The 17,349-nt window shown below is 37.9% G+C and overlaps 1 protein-coding gene across 1 annotated transcript in view; it reads left to right on the top strand.

Moving 5' to 3' along the window:
• Positions 1-17,349, top strand: part of nhsl1b (NHS-like 1b) — a 130,643-nt gene that overhangs the window by 57,213 nt on the left and 56,081 nt on the right. The window lies entirely within an intron of this gene.

The raw sequence follows: 17,349 nt of genomic DNA, 5'->3' as shown, positions 1-17,349 counted from the left end.
AAGTAATCCCGCGGCTCCAGGGGGTTCATAAAAGCCTTCTGAAGCAAACCGATGGGTTTGTGTAAGAAAAGTATCCATATGTAAAACTTTATAAAGTAAAATATATAGCTTCGTGCAAGACCGCCTTCCGCATTCAACTTACGAAGAAAGTGAAATACCTCGTGCAGTTCAAAACGCTTCAGAAGGCCTTTATGAACCCCCCGGAGCCGTGTGGATTACTTTTATAATGGATGGATGCACTTTTTTGGCCTTCAAATTTTGGCCTGCCATTTACTGCCATTATAAAGTATGGAAGAGCCAGGACATTTTTTTAAATAGAGTGAAGAATGTCATATACACCTAGGAGGGCTTGGGGCGAGCAAATCATGGGCTAATTTTCATTTTTGGGTGAACTATCCCTTTAAGCATTGTTAAAATGAGTTAATAGAAAATGCATCTATTCATTATAAGTTCATGTTTGCCCAAGTCCAGGAAATCATATTAACATATACAACTTTTGTATTAGTAATGTTGAAATGAACACCAATAAATGCTTTAGAAGTATTTATTAATGCTTACCTAATGCAGCTAAACAAATTGAAACTTATTGTAAAGTCTTACCTAATTATTATTATTAGAATTTTTTTTTTTTTTTTGAGATGTAGAGTTTCAGCTCAAATGATCTAATGGCAAAATATCTTTGCATGCTTGAATGCCATAAGAAACTATTCATGATCTCAATAAAGTGGCAATAAAAAAACATACTATTCTATTTCTTGCTTTTTTTGTTATAGCCTGATAGAAGTATTTATAGAAAGCATTGAAGACACTGTGCTTGTCCTCAGCCGACACTGAGCTCTGTTTCCAGGAAACTTCCTCCTGGGGCGCTGGGCTTGTTTGACACCCTCTCAGGAGAGATACGACTCTCTTCCAAGTGACGATTCTTCCTCCCAGTTATGAACTAGGTGTAAGAGTTTTTGAGACGTGGAGAGAGAATTCTGTCAAATGACTTAAAAGTATAGTTCACCCAAAAAATACATTTAGATTTTTTTTTTTTCATGCGATGCAAGTTAGTGGTCACCAAAACAGTTTGGTTACTAACATTCCTAAAATATAAATGTTTTTATGTACTTTAGACACGTCACTGGCAAAGAAATACATTTTTGGAAGGACATGAGGGTGTGTAAATGATGACAGAACTATCCCTTTAATGACAATAACATTTGTCTAAATATACAACTGGTTTCCACGTTGACCAGATTCAGGACAGAGTGACTCAGAAACCATAAAAACAAGCTTTTTTGGGTATTTTATGGCTTTTGGTTTCACGACACACGCACACAGACATGCTTGGGAAAAAACATGCTCACAGACACACATCCTGTATAGTACCTGCATGCCAGCCACTGTTATTGTGGGTGCTCTATAAACCCATTTTCCTCAAGGACAAAATGGCATGTTATAGTCTGAGAAGAAACCTTAATAGTGGCTCTACACTATGAATTATAACATTGGGAATAAAGTTTATTGAAAACTGACAGACCACACTTGTGTGGCGCATACACTGCCATTTCAAAGTTTGGGGTTGGTGAGATTTTAAGTCTCTATTGCTCACCAAGGCTAGCCTGACGTCGTCATACTCAGATTCTAGTCAGAATATGAGTCTGATACTGCTCCATTGGGCTGTTATTATGGGGCGAAAATGCCTCTGCATTCAATTGGATAGACCTACAACCAATCAGAGTGACGCATAGTTGTCAACAGAACTCGACTGCATGCACGCTAGAAGAAGAAGAAGAGTGTAAACGATCTTTGCTGGTGTTGTAAAAAGAATTTAAGGATACACAGAGTACTTACCAACACGATCATCATTTTTTGAGAGAAATAGTAAAGGTGAATGCATATATAGGAACAACTCCGTTTAGTAAACAAATTCAACCCAAGCGCTCTTTGGTGACGTGGATGATTATGTTACTGTTGATCATCTGTCCATCATCGTAAAAAGCCCGCCCTGACAATTTGATTGGTCCGAACAGCTCTGGTTCGAGCATAGTTGCTCCACATTGGATCAAGTCCAGGCGGATCCCGACCTCAAATGTTGTGGGCGGGGCTAAGTTCGGCTGGCATCCAGGATACACCAAGGCTGCATTTAGTTGATCAAACATACATTTTGAAATATGAAGTATTATTACAATTTAAAATAACTGTAATCATTCTAATGATTTGGTGTATAAGAAACATTTCATGTTATCAATGTTGGAAAAAGTTGTGCTGCTTAACATTTTTGTGGAAACCATTTTTCCAGGATTCTTGGATTAATTGAAAGTTCAAAAGAATCTGAAATAAAAATATTTTGTAACATTATAAACTTTACTGTCACTTTTGATCAATGCTGAATAAAAGTTTTGAACATTATTGTATATATGGAGCATCGGATACATAATTTTCTTGTTTTTTATAATGGACTTACGTGCACAGGCGATGCTTATTATGAGTATCACAATATGCTGCAAAGTGTCAACAGAATTATTTCACGCGGAAACAGAAGTACGGACACAATTGAATTTATGGTTGTGTATGGTCTTTTGATATGCTTGAAAATAGCATTGTAGACAAATATATAAAATGTGAAAACCTCTTACATTTGCTTTGTTTCATACATTTCATAATTTTACTTTCACAGTATTCTGAAATGTAAAAAATACTATTAATAAAAAAATCTTTAGGTTGTCTGAGGTCTGAATGGGTGTGCATGATATTAGAATATGCTGTTAGATAACAATTTAGTGTCTGGTTTACTGATTTATTGATCGAGGGGGACTTTATTGATCAGTAGTAAAGAGTGTTGTTGATTGTATTACCCAGAGTTGTACGTGCAGAGACGGTGCATGTTTACGATGAATATGATAGATCAGAATTCCTCCGTTCATTCCTGTGCAGCATACCAGAGAGAGAAAGGAATGTGTTAAGGAGGTCACCATGGGTCAACAAGTATTTACGGGACCTTGTTCTGGAGGTGATGGCCAGCCTCTCAGGTTCATGGGAGCCAAAGGTCACCCAGAGGGTTCTATTAGTTATGGGTCACCTCATGATCTCGCTGTGAATAGGAACAGAGAATGAAGTGATGAGAGTACTGATAGCTCAACTTATCTTTTCTTCCTGTTGTCCTCTCCTTCTCTGCCTGCTTCAGTGCTGCTTTTTTTCCAGCAAATTCTGCAATTCGGTGGTTAGGCCACATTGAATTAAACAAATATTTTGCAATATTCTCCCACATAAGCTTAATGAATAGCAACGCCCACAAAAACAAATACGCTCACATATTTTATATAGTTGTACAGACACTCTTCATACTCAAAAGGGTCAAATAAACCCAACTCATATAAATGTGGGGACAGAGCAAAATAAATCCTTCCCTTGGCATCTTGGTAAGCACTTACATTTTAAAGCTTAATTAAAATGATTCCCAAGTGCCCTGCCAATTTGGAAACCCCTTCGTTTAGTAAACAAAGATCTCCAAGCAATGTGGTGGAAAAAAAAAAATTGTCTGGTAACTGGATGAATATAAATGCTTTTAGACACATTTAATTAAGTGATTTGTAGTCGTCTTGTTTTTTTTTTAATTATTATTATTTTATTTTTTTGACAATAAAAAACTGCGGTGGTCCATATTGTTGTATTATATTGCGTGCTAGCTAAGTCAGGTAAAGGTTTTTGAGAATGTGAAACCTTTACCTGCTTTTAAAAATAATGGTCAGAGCGTGTGAAGGTGTTGAACCAGTGGAGAAAAATATGCCCCTTCCCCCTATTTTTGGGGTAATGATCATGTGCACAGATTCATGACATGTCTTCCTTCAGAACTCTGCTCAGGTTTCCTCTCTGACCTGCCGTGTCAACATGCCACAAGTGTGTCAGAGGTTCACTATGTTCCTGCAACAATTAAAACATCAGTCTCATTTTAACCCCAAAGCAGAAGCCTGTTGCTAATTGGATGTTGTAACTGACATTAAGGCCACAAACATACTCAAGTTGTATATGTCGGCATGCATTCTTGCTTTATTGTGGCTGTAAAAAGCATTATACACTCTAGGGGGCGATAGAGCTACCTTCACATGTTATTAACTAGGACGTAGTTTTTGTTGTTTATTTATTTATAAAGCACAATTAAAACAATGTAGTGTTGACCAATGTGCTGTACAATCCCACAATAAAATTACATAAATAAAATGTACTTTCAGACAATCAATGACTATCAACATCTATTAAGAGCCTCTTGCTAATTAGCCTACTGAACCAAGACCTAATTCAAGTAAATTTAATTTCAGGTTTTGTTTAAGATAAAAAGAAGGAGCCAGTCTAAGGGCCCGTCCACACGGAGACGCGTATCACTGTATACGTATACATTTTTTATCGTATTGGCGTTTCGTCCACACGGATCCGGCATTTTGGGAGACTGAAACCGTTATTTTTTGAAACCGGGTCCTAAAACCCGGATAAATCTGAAAACGACACCCTTGCGGTTTCGTGTATACGGCCAATCCGTATATTTTGTGAAACGATGATGTCATCACACCACGTCCTGCGCAGGGAAGACTTGAAGGAATACCACTACGGGCACTGGGCATGCGCACATCAATACTGTGTTGTTTAATTACTGTATTTGCATTATTGTAAGGGTATGTTTAGGGTTGGGATAGGTGTATGTGTTAAATAAAACACATCTGGTAAGTAGCAAATTTATTTATTGTTATTTTATTGTGAGATTTTACCTCACCTCCGACTGTTGCCGTACCCCTTCTAGCCACAACTCTTCTTCTCCGTTTTTAGTGTATTTCTGTGGCAGAATTACAGTGCCACATACTGGCCTGGCATGTATACTACATCGTTTTGAGCCGTTTTCATGCTCTCGTGTGTACGCTGATATTTCTTGAAACGAGGAAAAAAAAAAGATCGGATAGGGAAAGTTCTGGCTTCGTGTGGACATGGCCTAAGATGTAGAGGTAAATTATTCCAGCGCTCTGGAGCTGCTACTGCAACTCCCCGGTCACCACTCAATTTCAATCTGGTCCTTGTAATGTCTAGGATCATCTGATTTGCTGATCTGAGAGACCTGGATGGTTTATGTATATGTAGAAGATGCACTAAGTATGGTGGGGCCAAGTTATGCAATGCTTTATATACAATAATCATAAATCAATTCTGTACTGCACAGGCAACCAATGAAGTGAGGCTAAAATCGGTTACATGCTGTTTTTTACGGGTACCGTTTAACAATACTTGGCTAACACCCAAATACCGTGAGTTACAATAAGCTAGTCTTACAGAAATAAAAGCATGAATAATCCTTTCAAAATCACTGCAGGACAAAAACGGTTTAACCTTTGCTATTGATCTTAATGGGTTAGTTCACCCAAAAATGAAAATTCTTCATTAATTACTCAACCTCATGTCGTTCCAAACCCGTAAGACCTTTGTTCATCTTCGGAACACAAATTAAGATATTTTTGATGACAAGAGCTCTCTGACCCCTCTATAGACAGCTATTTAATTAACACTTTCAAGGCCCAGAAAGGTAGGAAAGATTTCGTTAAAATAGTCCATGTGACGACAGTGGTTCAACATTTTTTGTTGTGCAAAAAAAAACAAAAATAACAACTTTATTCAACAATATCGTTCTAGCCTGTGTCAGTCTCCTACGCAGTTTACGTTGTAAACAGTGCAGAGTGCTTTCAAGTTCTACGGCAGCCGATGCCGATGCTTGCGTGTGATGATGTACTACAATGTAAACTGCGTTGGAGACTGGCACAGGCTAGAACGAAATTGTTGAACCACTGGAGTCACATGGACTATTTTAACAACATACCTTTCTGGGCTTTGAAAGTGTTAATTAAATTGCTGTCTATGGAGGGGTCAGAAAGCTCTCAGATTTCATCAAAAATATCTTCATTTGTGTTCCGAAGATGAACGAAGGTCTTACGGGTTTGAAACAACATGAGGGTGAGTAATTAATTTTTAGAGTAAAGTAAAGACATTTTTGGGTGAACCAACTAACCCTTTAAATAGAACAATCAAGATTTGACCACTGAATGGATCTGTTTATCAAATTTCAAAGAATTGTCAAATTGGACACCAAGGTTCTTCACTACAGATTTACAGAAAGAGGCTACATTTACATTTACATTTATGCATTTGGCAGACGCTTTTATCCAAAGCACTTATTACAGGGACAATCCCCCTCATGTAAACATCTCAGTAGTGACTCAAAAGAACTTTTGTCCTGTTTCCGCAGAGGTAGGTACACCTGAGTGTCACCTGCGTAACAATGAAAAGCTACTTCATGCTTATGAAATATAGAACCTAGGGGTAGCATATGTAATGAAAACAAAATTGGGACAAGAATGAATCCATGCAGAACCCCACTAGACATTCGGGCCATTTTAAAATAATATTGACCAAAATAAATATATAGTGATCAATGGTATCAAATGCTGCACTAAGATCTAGTAAAACTAAAACCACTGAGCTGCCAGAATCAAACGAAATCAAGATATCATTTAAAACTTTCAACAAGGCCGTTTCTGTACTATGATTTGATTTAAACCCTGACTGAAAATTTCCCAAAATCAACTTTTGCAGTTGGTTTAATGCAACTTTTTCAAGAATTTTAGATACAAATGGCCGTTTAGAAATAGGCCTGTGATTAGATAAAACATTAGGATCCAAATTAGTTTTTTTTTTTTTCAAAAGAGGCTGTAAAATAGTATGCTTAAAATCCATTGGATTCCCACCTTTGAAAAGTTTGGAGTCAGTAATACATTATAATGTTACAGAAGATTTATCCATCCATCCATCCATCCATCCATCCATCCATCCATCCGTCTTCTTCTGCTTATCCGGGACCAGATCACGGGGGCAACAGTCTAAGCAGAGACGCAGACTTCCCTCTCCCTACACACTTCCTCCAGCTCTTCCGGGGGAATACCAAGGCGTTCCCAGGCTAGCCGGGAGACATAATCCCTCCAGAGTGTCCTAGGTCTACCCTGGGGTCTCCTCCCAGTGGGACGTTCCTGGAACACCTCCCTGGGAAGGCATCCAAAACAGATGCCTGAGCCACCTCAGCTGGCTCCTCCCGATGTGCGGGAGCAACGATTGACCGAGCTGCTCACCCTATCTGCCGAGAAAGCTCATTTCGGCTCATTTCTGTATCCGGGATCTTGTCCTTTCGGGTCATGACCCACAACTCATGACCATAGGTGAGAGTAGGAACGTAGATCGACCAGTAAATCGAGAGCTTCGCCTTACAGCTCAGCTCCTTCTTCACCACGACAGACCGGTACATCGACCGTGTAACTGCAGAAGCTGCACCGATCCCTCTGTCAATCTCCCATTCCATCCATCCTTCACTCGTGACAAGACCCCACGATACTTGAACTCCACTCCAACCTGAAGTCGACTGAGAACCATGGCCTCTGACTTGGTGGTGCTGATTCTCATCCCAGCTGCTTCACACTCGGCTGCAAACCATCCTAGTGCACGCTGAAGGTCCTGGTCTGAGGAGGCCATCACGACAACATCATCCGCAAAAAGCAGAGACGAAATCGTGTGGTCCCCAAACCGGACACTCTCCGGCCACTGGCTGCGGCTAGAAATTCTGTCCATAAAAATTATGAACAGAACCGTTGACAGCCCTGCCGAAGTCCAACATGCACCGGAAACAAGTCCGACTTACTACCGGCAATGCGAACCAAGCTCCTGCTCCGGTCGTACAGGGACTGAACAGCCCTGGGCAGGGGGCCCCATAATATTAAAGAATTACATTTTTTCAAATGACAATAAAAACATTTATAATGTTACAAAAGATTTATATTTATAAATCAATGCTTAACTTCCTATTCATCAGATTCCTGAGAAAAATATATCACAAAATATTAAATAGCACAACTGTTTTGAACAATAATAAGAAATATTTATTGCGCACCAAATCATCATATTTGATTTCTGAAGGATCATGTGACACTGAAGACTGAAAGTATTTATTCACAAAATAGAAAACAATTATTATAAATTTGAATAATATTTCACAGTATTACTTTTTACTGTATTTTTGTTCAAATAAATGCAGCCTTGGTGAACATAAGAGACTTCTTTCAAAATAATTCTTACTGACCCCAAACTTTTGAGGTTTTGCTCATTTCTGTGGACAAATTTGTGCCAGTAGTTTACTTCAAAGTAAAAATCGAATTGTGAATTTGAGTGTGTTTACATTCACATATATTCAGCATTTGGCCTCTTTGAATGATGCTATTTGATCAGATCACTGCTTTATTTTTGCAGTAAATAACAGAGATGGCTTGTATTTGTAAAAGCAGAAGCTCCTGATCAGACTGTGTGTCTATATTCCAGATTTATTGTATGTTTTATCTCAGCAGTTGGGCGCTTGGGCCTGGTGAATTATTAACGGCGTGGAGGGCAGTTGATTGCAGTGCTGAGGATAAAGGTTGGGTCATCTAGCTGTGTTTTTTGAGAGAGGAGCTGTTTGTTATTACATGTGGCTGTGTGGATGTATGAAGGATTTCTAGAACAATTGGACCACTGTGTCCCAGGCTGCTGTGGGGGTGAAAGTTTAATCATTAATTACGCACGCTGTATATTTATGGCCTGAATTTGTTTGCTATTCCCAATGTGAAAATCAAACAACCTGATTGATTTTACCATGTACACAGGCGTGTTTTGATGTTGGATGGACACTGGTCAGTCTGTCGTTTGAGATTTTCACTTTGATTAGATAAATTTACACAAAAGACAGAGCTGGTTTACATGCTTACACACACATACGCTCATACATTCAGATTTTGGACTTTCGGAAAATACAAAAACAGCTAACAAAAAATACCATGGTATTACCACATTTTTTAGACATGCACCATGCTAATTCCATGGTATTATTTAAGTACCTGCAGATCTCTCAACCCCTCATTTTCCTCTGCCTGCAGGCTGTGTGTTAATGTTTGTGTTTTGCCTACACAAAACACCTCTTTTGCTTCATTCCAGGGTTTTCCTCCTTCACAGTTTGTGTGTGGTTAGCTGGATATTCTGGCCCAGGCAGGTCTAGCAGGCTGATCTGCTGGTCTTTAATATTGTGCATGGGTCAGAGCTAGTGGTTGTGTTGGCCAAGAAGTCTTTAGTAAGGATCTTTGACAAAGGATCAGACCTCTTTGGCAGACTTTTATTTGTAGTTTTTGTAACTTTTTAATATGGGAAGGACCCCCAAAGATAATGATCGTCTTGTGAGGGGACAATATAAAAAAATATATAATTAAAATACAAAGATAGCTGTATATTTTCATGTGTAAACTTATGTGAAAAATAAATTAAATGAAATATAGTAAGCGTGATATTATGAAGAAATTATTATTTTTATTAATATATAAATATTTATAATTATAAATATAAAGAAAGCTGCATATTTTCATAAACTTATAACAAACGTATGTGTGGGAAGAAAATAAGCATGATATTTTTTTAAATTAATATATATATATATATATATATATATATATATATATATATATATATATATATATATATATATATATATATATATATATATATATATATATAATTGTTTTTCCTAAAACAAGAATATTAGAGGAAACTACATGTTTTCCTATATGCTAATTATTAATAATAAATTATTGTCAATTTAAAAGATCATTAATATATCAATTGTATATCATTTTAAATAATAACATTATGAAACATTATTTGTTTTTTGCTTTTAACAAAGTTAACATTGCGAATAAAAAGATCATTTGAATATATGTACATTTCAAAGTAAAATGAGCTAAAAATGTATTTAAAAGTCACATAACTAGCCTATATATTTTTTTCTTAGTGGTAGGATACGTTTTGAAAAATATTTTTTTCTCTGCACAGCTGTTTGAAAGCTTCGGCCCTAGAGGATAGTAAGAGAGGGAGGAAGGGAAACCCAGAGGAGGAAGAGGAGTGGAGAGTCCAGTCGCCCTTCCGTGGTTGCTGTGCAACTGGAGGGGAGGGGCAAAGATCAGAGGGAGAGTTCAGAGAGGAGTAAAGGGAGTGGTTGGGGGCTGGTTTAAGGTCATATTTCACCAGCACTTTAGTTGTTTGTAATTCTAAACTTTCAATCCTGCAGTCAGTGTATGTGGGTAGTTTCTTTGGACAACTGTCACCCAGAGATCAGGGGAACGGCTGGTCTGACACACTGCAAGACTGACTTCAGCAAATGTGATTGTATGCCCATGTGTGTTGAAGTCCCAGGTGAGTACAAACACCCTCGCGTAGTGAGTGCTGTGACGTTGGAAAGACAGGAAGAGTATCCGATGGTGGCTGTCCTCAGCGGCAGGGAGATAACCTGGTACACGGCTACAGAAGCACCTGATCCTGTTACCGGCTAATGAAAAAGGAAAAGGACATTCGAGCTCATCCATCATTCTTTATGAACTTTTTGCTGGTGATGTCTTTATTCCAGGTGCTTTTAGACGCAATTTCACATGGGTGTAAGATGATCACTGGCCTGTGTTCAACCTAAAATGTTCAACCTTCTTGAGCCTGTTTTTCTTCAGGCTGCAACTTGAATTGTAAAGGTTCCAAAAAAACAATGTCTTGTGGCTTTAAAACCGGACCCAGTCTTCTTGGTGGATGTCAAGCCCCAGTCGGGGGAAGACTAGCGATTTTCCAGCCTGCTGCTTGAGTTAATTATACAGCTTGTGGGTTGCAGCACTCGTGTTGGGATTTCCAGGACTCGCAGTGGAGGTTTTTTCTATCTAGTGGACAAAAAAAGACAGAAAGAAGTTGTCATCCAGATTGCAAATGACACCTGTGGATGTGGACCATTCAATTTCTACAAGTTTGATACAGCATTTTTTGGACCACAGATTTTCTTTCATTCCGCAGGAGCCTCATGGATTTAAAACCCAATTACTTCATGATCCTTAAGTATACACCGTGTGATGTAGTTATACTTTTGATTCCAGACTTGTGAGAAACAGTTCGCCGTGGCTTAACTCTTGAGCTTTTAAGTGACCTCGACCGCATTGCCTAATTTTTAAGAGGGTATGATGAGGGACAAGCGTTCTGGGTCTTTTAGGAGGGACAAGACAGAGAAGGCCGCCTCACTCTCTCGTGCTCTCAGCTGGCTGAGCGTGTCCTCGCTGTCACAGCAGACCCGTAAACTCTTCCGCAGCCAGAACAACCTCCATAGACACTCCCACACTCCACATGGAGTGGATGAAGATGAAGATGACTGGGTGTATGAACCCCAGCACTACACAGGTGAGGATACACGCCGTGTGTACTTGGTGTGGTCAGAATTCTGAAAGGCTCCTGAGGTCTCCTCTTTAATGTCATGTAAAGTTAGTGGACTAAGGTACAAAATGTGGGGGTGTTTTTGAAAGAAGTAAAAACAGTAATATTGTGAAATATTATTACAATTTAAACATAACCATTTATTTTGATATATTTTAATTAAAGTGTAATTTTTAACAGAATTTTTGCAGCCACTGCACTAGTCTTCAGTGTCGCATGATCCTTCAGAATTCATTTGAATATGTTCAAGAATTATTATATATCTTATTATAATCAATGTTGAAAACATTGATGCGAAAATGTTCGGTAATATATAAAGAAAGTGTTATTTTAGATCGTTTTTATGGTTTTAATCACCTTTTTTTATTCCATTTTAAAATAGTAGTCTCTATATTAATTAAGTCATAACTACATGGATAATAATTATTAAATATTTAAGTTTTAAATGCTTTTAAATGCATTAATGCATGCCATTTTTATTTGGAATTGCAGGACTGAGAATGTTAAGATGAGATGTTGCGAAAGAAATTGTTCATTTATTTATTTAAGTTTATTTATTTTAAAATATTAAATAGATTTATAGTAAATATATTAAAATAAACATATTAATTGCATTTTTTTATTTAGATAAGCACAGTATACACTTCATGTCCTTTTTAAAATATACTTGAAGCTTAAAAGGTTCATTCAGATATATTCCTCCAACTGTATGTAGAAGTTTGTATATAGTAAACTAGTTATTAAATTGCTCCATGCGATGTCGGGTTTAACAGCTAAAAGATTCCTCTATTGTCTTTGGATGTATTGTTCTTGCAGGAAGTGAGAGAGTAAGTAGTTTACAAGGAGAGAGAAATTAGGTCACTGTCTTTTTTTATTGCGGCTTTGTCTTTGTTTGAGCCGTTAACACGTCTTCCTTATCGACAGGTTAAGTGAGGGCTGTAGGGCTGGACTGGAGAGTTCAGAAATGGGAAGAGAGTGCTAGAAAAACGGATGTAGCGACTTAAGATGCGCCTGCGTAAATGGGTGATGTCACCGACTGGTGGCGATATGGGCGTAAGAGCCAATGTCAACTGTGTGCGCACAGACACCAGGGGAAAGTTGTGCCTGCTGTATTCACTCCGTCAGACCAGCTGTTCGCCCCTTATACTGAATGTCTTAATAATGCTCTTTCAATTAATGGACTGAATTACATTTTATTTATTTATTTTGAATTACCTTTTAAATTAAAGTAACATCTGCATGAAAGCTGAGGTAAGTAGAGCAAACATTTCTTGGATTCCAGTGTTTTTAGCTGAGAATTGTGAATATTTGTTTGTATGTTGTAAGAAAACAAAAAAAGTTTGAATCTTTCTAGGGTGAAACTGATTATCAAAAGACAATGGAAAGAACCACATCAATCTTATGCATATCTCTTTGTGTTGGCCCAAATGTCCAGTGGCACATACTTTGCTTTGCAAATCAAATGAAAAATCTGCCACTCCTGCATGAAAGCAGAAACTCCACCCTGGGATCCCTATAGACTTTTTGTTTATTGGTTGACCTGTTTGAGTGAGTGAGTGTGTGTGTGTGTGTGTGTGTGTGTGTGGGGGTGGTTTTGGAGTGGATCTGTAACTCTATGCTGTTTCTAATGAGATATTCTATCAGGGTAGAGTAAAGTTACTGTAGGGGTGACTAGTCTTTCCTCCGCTGTCTCGGCTGACTCTGTTGACTCCCACGCTCTGTTTGACATGACTTTTCACAGAACAGATTTGCCTATTCATTTTTGTTCCAGCATGAGCATAGTGAAGCTTTATCAATGTGGGTGTACAAATACCTGGTGCATTCATAGTAGACTGGTACAGAGTTGTGAATCGATTTGTGTAAATCGATTTTATCGATCAAATGACACTCCCTTTTCAGCAATTGGCATGATATGTTAAGCACTCATAGATGTGTTTCAGCATTGTGAGATGTTGTACTCTATTAAAAGCATTTTAAACAGTATTTTACAAAATATTTTATATTGATTACGCATGTCATTTTTATGAAGTCATATTAATATATACACACTGCGCCAAATGAATATAAAAAACAAAAAGAGAAAAAAGTTAATTAAAACATGATGACCAGTGTATCTTAAAAGATACATATTGTATACCTTATAAATTAGTTTTAGAGATGCACGATTGACCAGCCGATTTCCCCCATGTTTCCCCCATGCTCGGACCTGTCCGTCTTCACGTCTTTCCGATTACGAGCCGATCCATTTTGTTGCCAGTGGCACAGGCAATAACATCAGCTGAACATTCTTGCTCTCTTCTCTCCGTGACACACACCTGCCTTCTCTCGCCCACTTGTTTAAAATTTAGTTTTCTTGTGTTTTTATTATGAAAATAAAATTATGCATTGAAGAAAAGTAGATTTTTATTTGTATATATGAACAAGGAAAAAAAAATCGATATCGGCAGGGCACACTTGGAATTGGAAAATCGGAAAACGGCCAAGAAAATTGCAATCGGTGCATCTCCAATTAATTTAAATGTGTTTTGTTTTTTTATTTACTGAAAAAAAAGGCTTCCTTGTGCCCTTTTTCTATAATATGCATGTATATTACATTTAAACTCGGCATGAAATGTAAGTTTCAATAGTTTTTTCTTCCCTATTGTGATGTATATCCGTGTGAAATGGCTTCTTGAACAAGTAAAAATGTATGACGGGACTTGATTTTGTCCATCGGGAATTGATTGGGTTGTTGGAATGTTCTTGTTTGCCTAAGGCTGGGCGATATGGCAAAAACAATAAATACATTTTTTCAGAACAATTCAACGATTCACAATTAGTGAACTAGTCAACTTGAAAACGTAACTACAATATGATCCAGGTAACATTCTCTTATTCTCTTCATTAACCTGAAGTGATCATCATGGTGTAAATGTAAAACAAATGACTTGTTATTTGTTAAATATCTTTGCAGAAAATATGCACAAAATATAGGAAGGCAAACATTGTACAAACATATCTAAACATATACTATAAGAAAAATGCTAAATATTTCTTAGCCAAAAAGTAATAGCAATAAATAACACCAGCAATAGGTTATTATTAACAGCTAATTTTTTGTTAAAATAGAAAATATCACACCTTTCAGCCTGTCACCATTGCGAAAACATGAAATATCAAACATATAGCATGTGTTTGTGTTTGGCTGTTGGCTGCCTCAAGTTAGAAGAAATCTCAACTTGCATCTAATATTTTTGTTTTTTTCCCATTCCACTGTCTGCGTCTTGTTTGTTTTTTATCAACGCAATATCGCATTCTGTAAGAACAGCCGCTTAGAGGTGACGTGTTCTACATTTATAGAGCGTCACACGAGAGCGGTTAATCAAGCGCACCATCATGAACTTCAGATCATTTTCTTCTCTTGACTGTCATCATTGCTGTGTTGTCAGCATGTCTAAATGCAACATTTGTTAACAAAACCGCGTGAAATTTCTTAGAAAGATATTTTTGCAGTGTTTCGTCCACAGAACAATCCAAAAACACATGAAATAACCGTACAACCCACTGAAGAAATATATGTCAATTCCTCACAGCCTCGCTTTCTTTCCTGTTAAAAATCAAAGATGGCGCTGCTGTGAATAAGGTCTATAGCAATCTCATCGGAGTGACAGGTTGTCCCACCCTCGTGCCGAAAACACATCAGAAAAGAGGTGCTGTTGCAAGAAGGAGGGAAGCTATTTTGATTAAAGATTACGAGGGCAAGAATAAATAACGAATAATGAGGTGCGTGGATAAATGCTGCAGTATTCCGTACTTCTGATTTAATGGCAACTCATGACATGCACATATGCGTGCACATTCACATGCACACCCTGAGGCAGGAAAGACACTCCTTTTCCATAGCAGAAAACAATACTGGACATTTCTCCAAAAGACCCTAAATTTCAAGTCTATATTAAAATCCTGATGTTAACAAGAGTACAAGCTTCTAAATTTAAAACGTATATTTATTCTTTTGGCACCTACGCTGGTACATGCAAGCCTAATTAAACTGCTCTAACTGCTGCTCCTGCGCTCTTTATTTAAATGCATCCTATAATTTTGGGCTGTCAGGCCCTTGTAGTTGACCTATAATTTCAGAGTACGGGTTGCCCGGTGTCAGGATGTTTTTGCCGGTTACTATGGCAATGAATTGACTGATTGTTTGTGTGGCTGTCCTGATTGTTCTTGGGACAGGCTCACATGTCTGCTGGAGACAAATGTCTCAGTCCGACAGTCTTGGGACGCAATCTCTGCTTTTGCTGCCTGTGGATTAATTGTGTTGATTTTGTTGAAATGGTTGATGTTGTGTGGGATTGGTTCACTCAATAGATTCACAAACCAGTGCACAACTGGCATCTATTTACCCATCTGTCTCCCAAGGGATTTTCATGCACACTGGATTAAGCATTTTGCATTTTGTTTGAATTATAAATATGCATTTTGACTCAAATATTCGCTCACTTTATTAATATTAAGTATATAAAGAATACATTTATTTAATTGTATTGTAAAATGATTTATTGTACAGTAAAATAAAAGATAGTTTTTGAATTAAGTTAGGTAAGAGATCTATATTAGGCTGTTATTAGGAGATTCATGTGGAAATGCCTCAGTAATCTGTAATCTGTCTGTATAACGATATAAAAGCATGGTTAATCCAGATATTATGTAATAATTTCTAAGATAATTCTCTCCGTGAGATCGGTTCTCATTTCGTGATTGACAGTGGCGGTACAGGTGCAGAAACATGACGGCGCAGAGGGTTAGTAGTACCACTCAACCAGTCAGAATTTTTCTAGCCAAGTTTTTTATACATAAGTGCAATTTTTTGTCTGTTAAACCTCATCTGATTATTTTAGGTAAAGACCTGAAATGTTATTTGGGTACTATCTCTTCTTCCAACAATGTCAAAGCTTTAAAGTAATTTATGCTGTGCACAAAGAATAATATTCATGTGTTCAATGTTACCCCTCAATGTTTTGTTTGTTTGTTTTGTTTTTGTCTTTGTTCTATTTACTGCTTCTCTGTCAGCTATTTATAATTCAATTTTTTTGTTAAATTGTAAAACTGTGTATTTGCTTTTATATATGTTCAATTAAAAAAGAAAAAGTATCGATGTACCCCGAGTTCACAGGTCGAATGTCCGACTTTGAGTGGTGTTCCAGACATTGTTTCTAAGAACGGGGTGGGAAAAATCAAAATTCCGACCCATCTGGATTCTCCATCGTGCGTTCAACCAACATCTGCTCTCCTGTCAGCACAACACGCATGCATCATGGTGCTCTCGTAAATGCGCGTTGGACATTAATATTTTGTATATAACGTTTTTTTGTGCGCATAAGAAAATTAGCCTGACAAGCCAAACTCACCATTGACAGGGCTCAATCCGAGGGGCGGGATAAATGGTTGTCTTTCAAATTCCCTCTGCATGCAATTGGATAGCGCCATGACCGCCACAACCAACCAGAGCAAAGAAGAAGGTGAAGCCGAGCTAACGTTAGTTTATAGACGCTGTATTCGGTCGGCAAAACTTCGAACATATCTTCTTTTCTTAAGAATGACTTCAGTGCCGTTCTTTGTTCTTTTCTCAAATAAAAGCTTAACTCCAAGTCTTCCAGAGTCGCGCCAAAGCCAATTCAAAAGACCGCTGTTCGCCAGCTTCTGTGTTTACGAGTAGCATGCAGAACCGCAGCAACTCTGCCGTGACGTGCCGGCATTATGTTAAGCCCGCCCACCGACTCTACACACGCTGTGATTGGCCTGACCAGAGTTTTTTTTCCAGCTCTCAGGTCTACCGAGAGTTGCTAGACTACACTTGCGGCAAAATTAATTTTCTGCCGCTAGGGTGCGTCTAGATTTCTAGGCTATGAGAAAATAAAACTGAGTTGCTTTTCATGAGCTTTCAGTACACAAAAAATGATTCAATTGATTTCCACTAATGGATTCTGTGGCCCTGTCCCAAATGGCACACTTCATTTGCACTTTCGTTCACGAGACCACAGGGTGTCC

This window comes from Gobio gobio (genome assembly GCF_949357685.1).
Source record: "Gobio gobio genome assembly, chromosome: 12".
NCBI classification, from domain to species: Eukaryota; Metazoa; Chordata; class Actinopteri; order Cypriniformes; family Gobionidae; genus Gobio; species Gobio gobio.
Note: the sequence above shows the minus strand (reverse complement) of the source record. Positions and strands in the feature narration are given on the sequence as shown.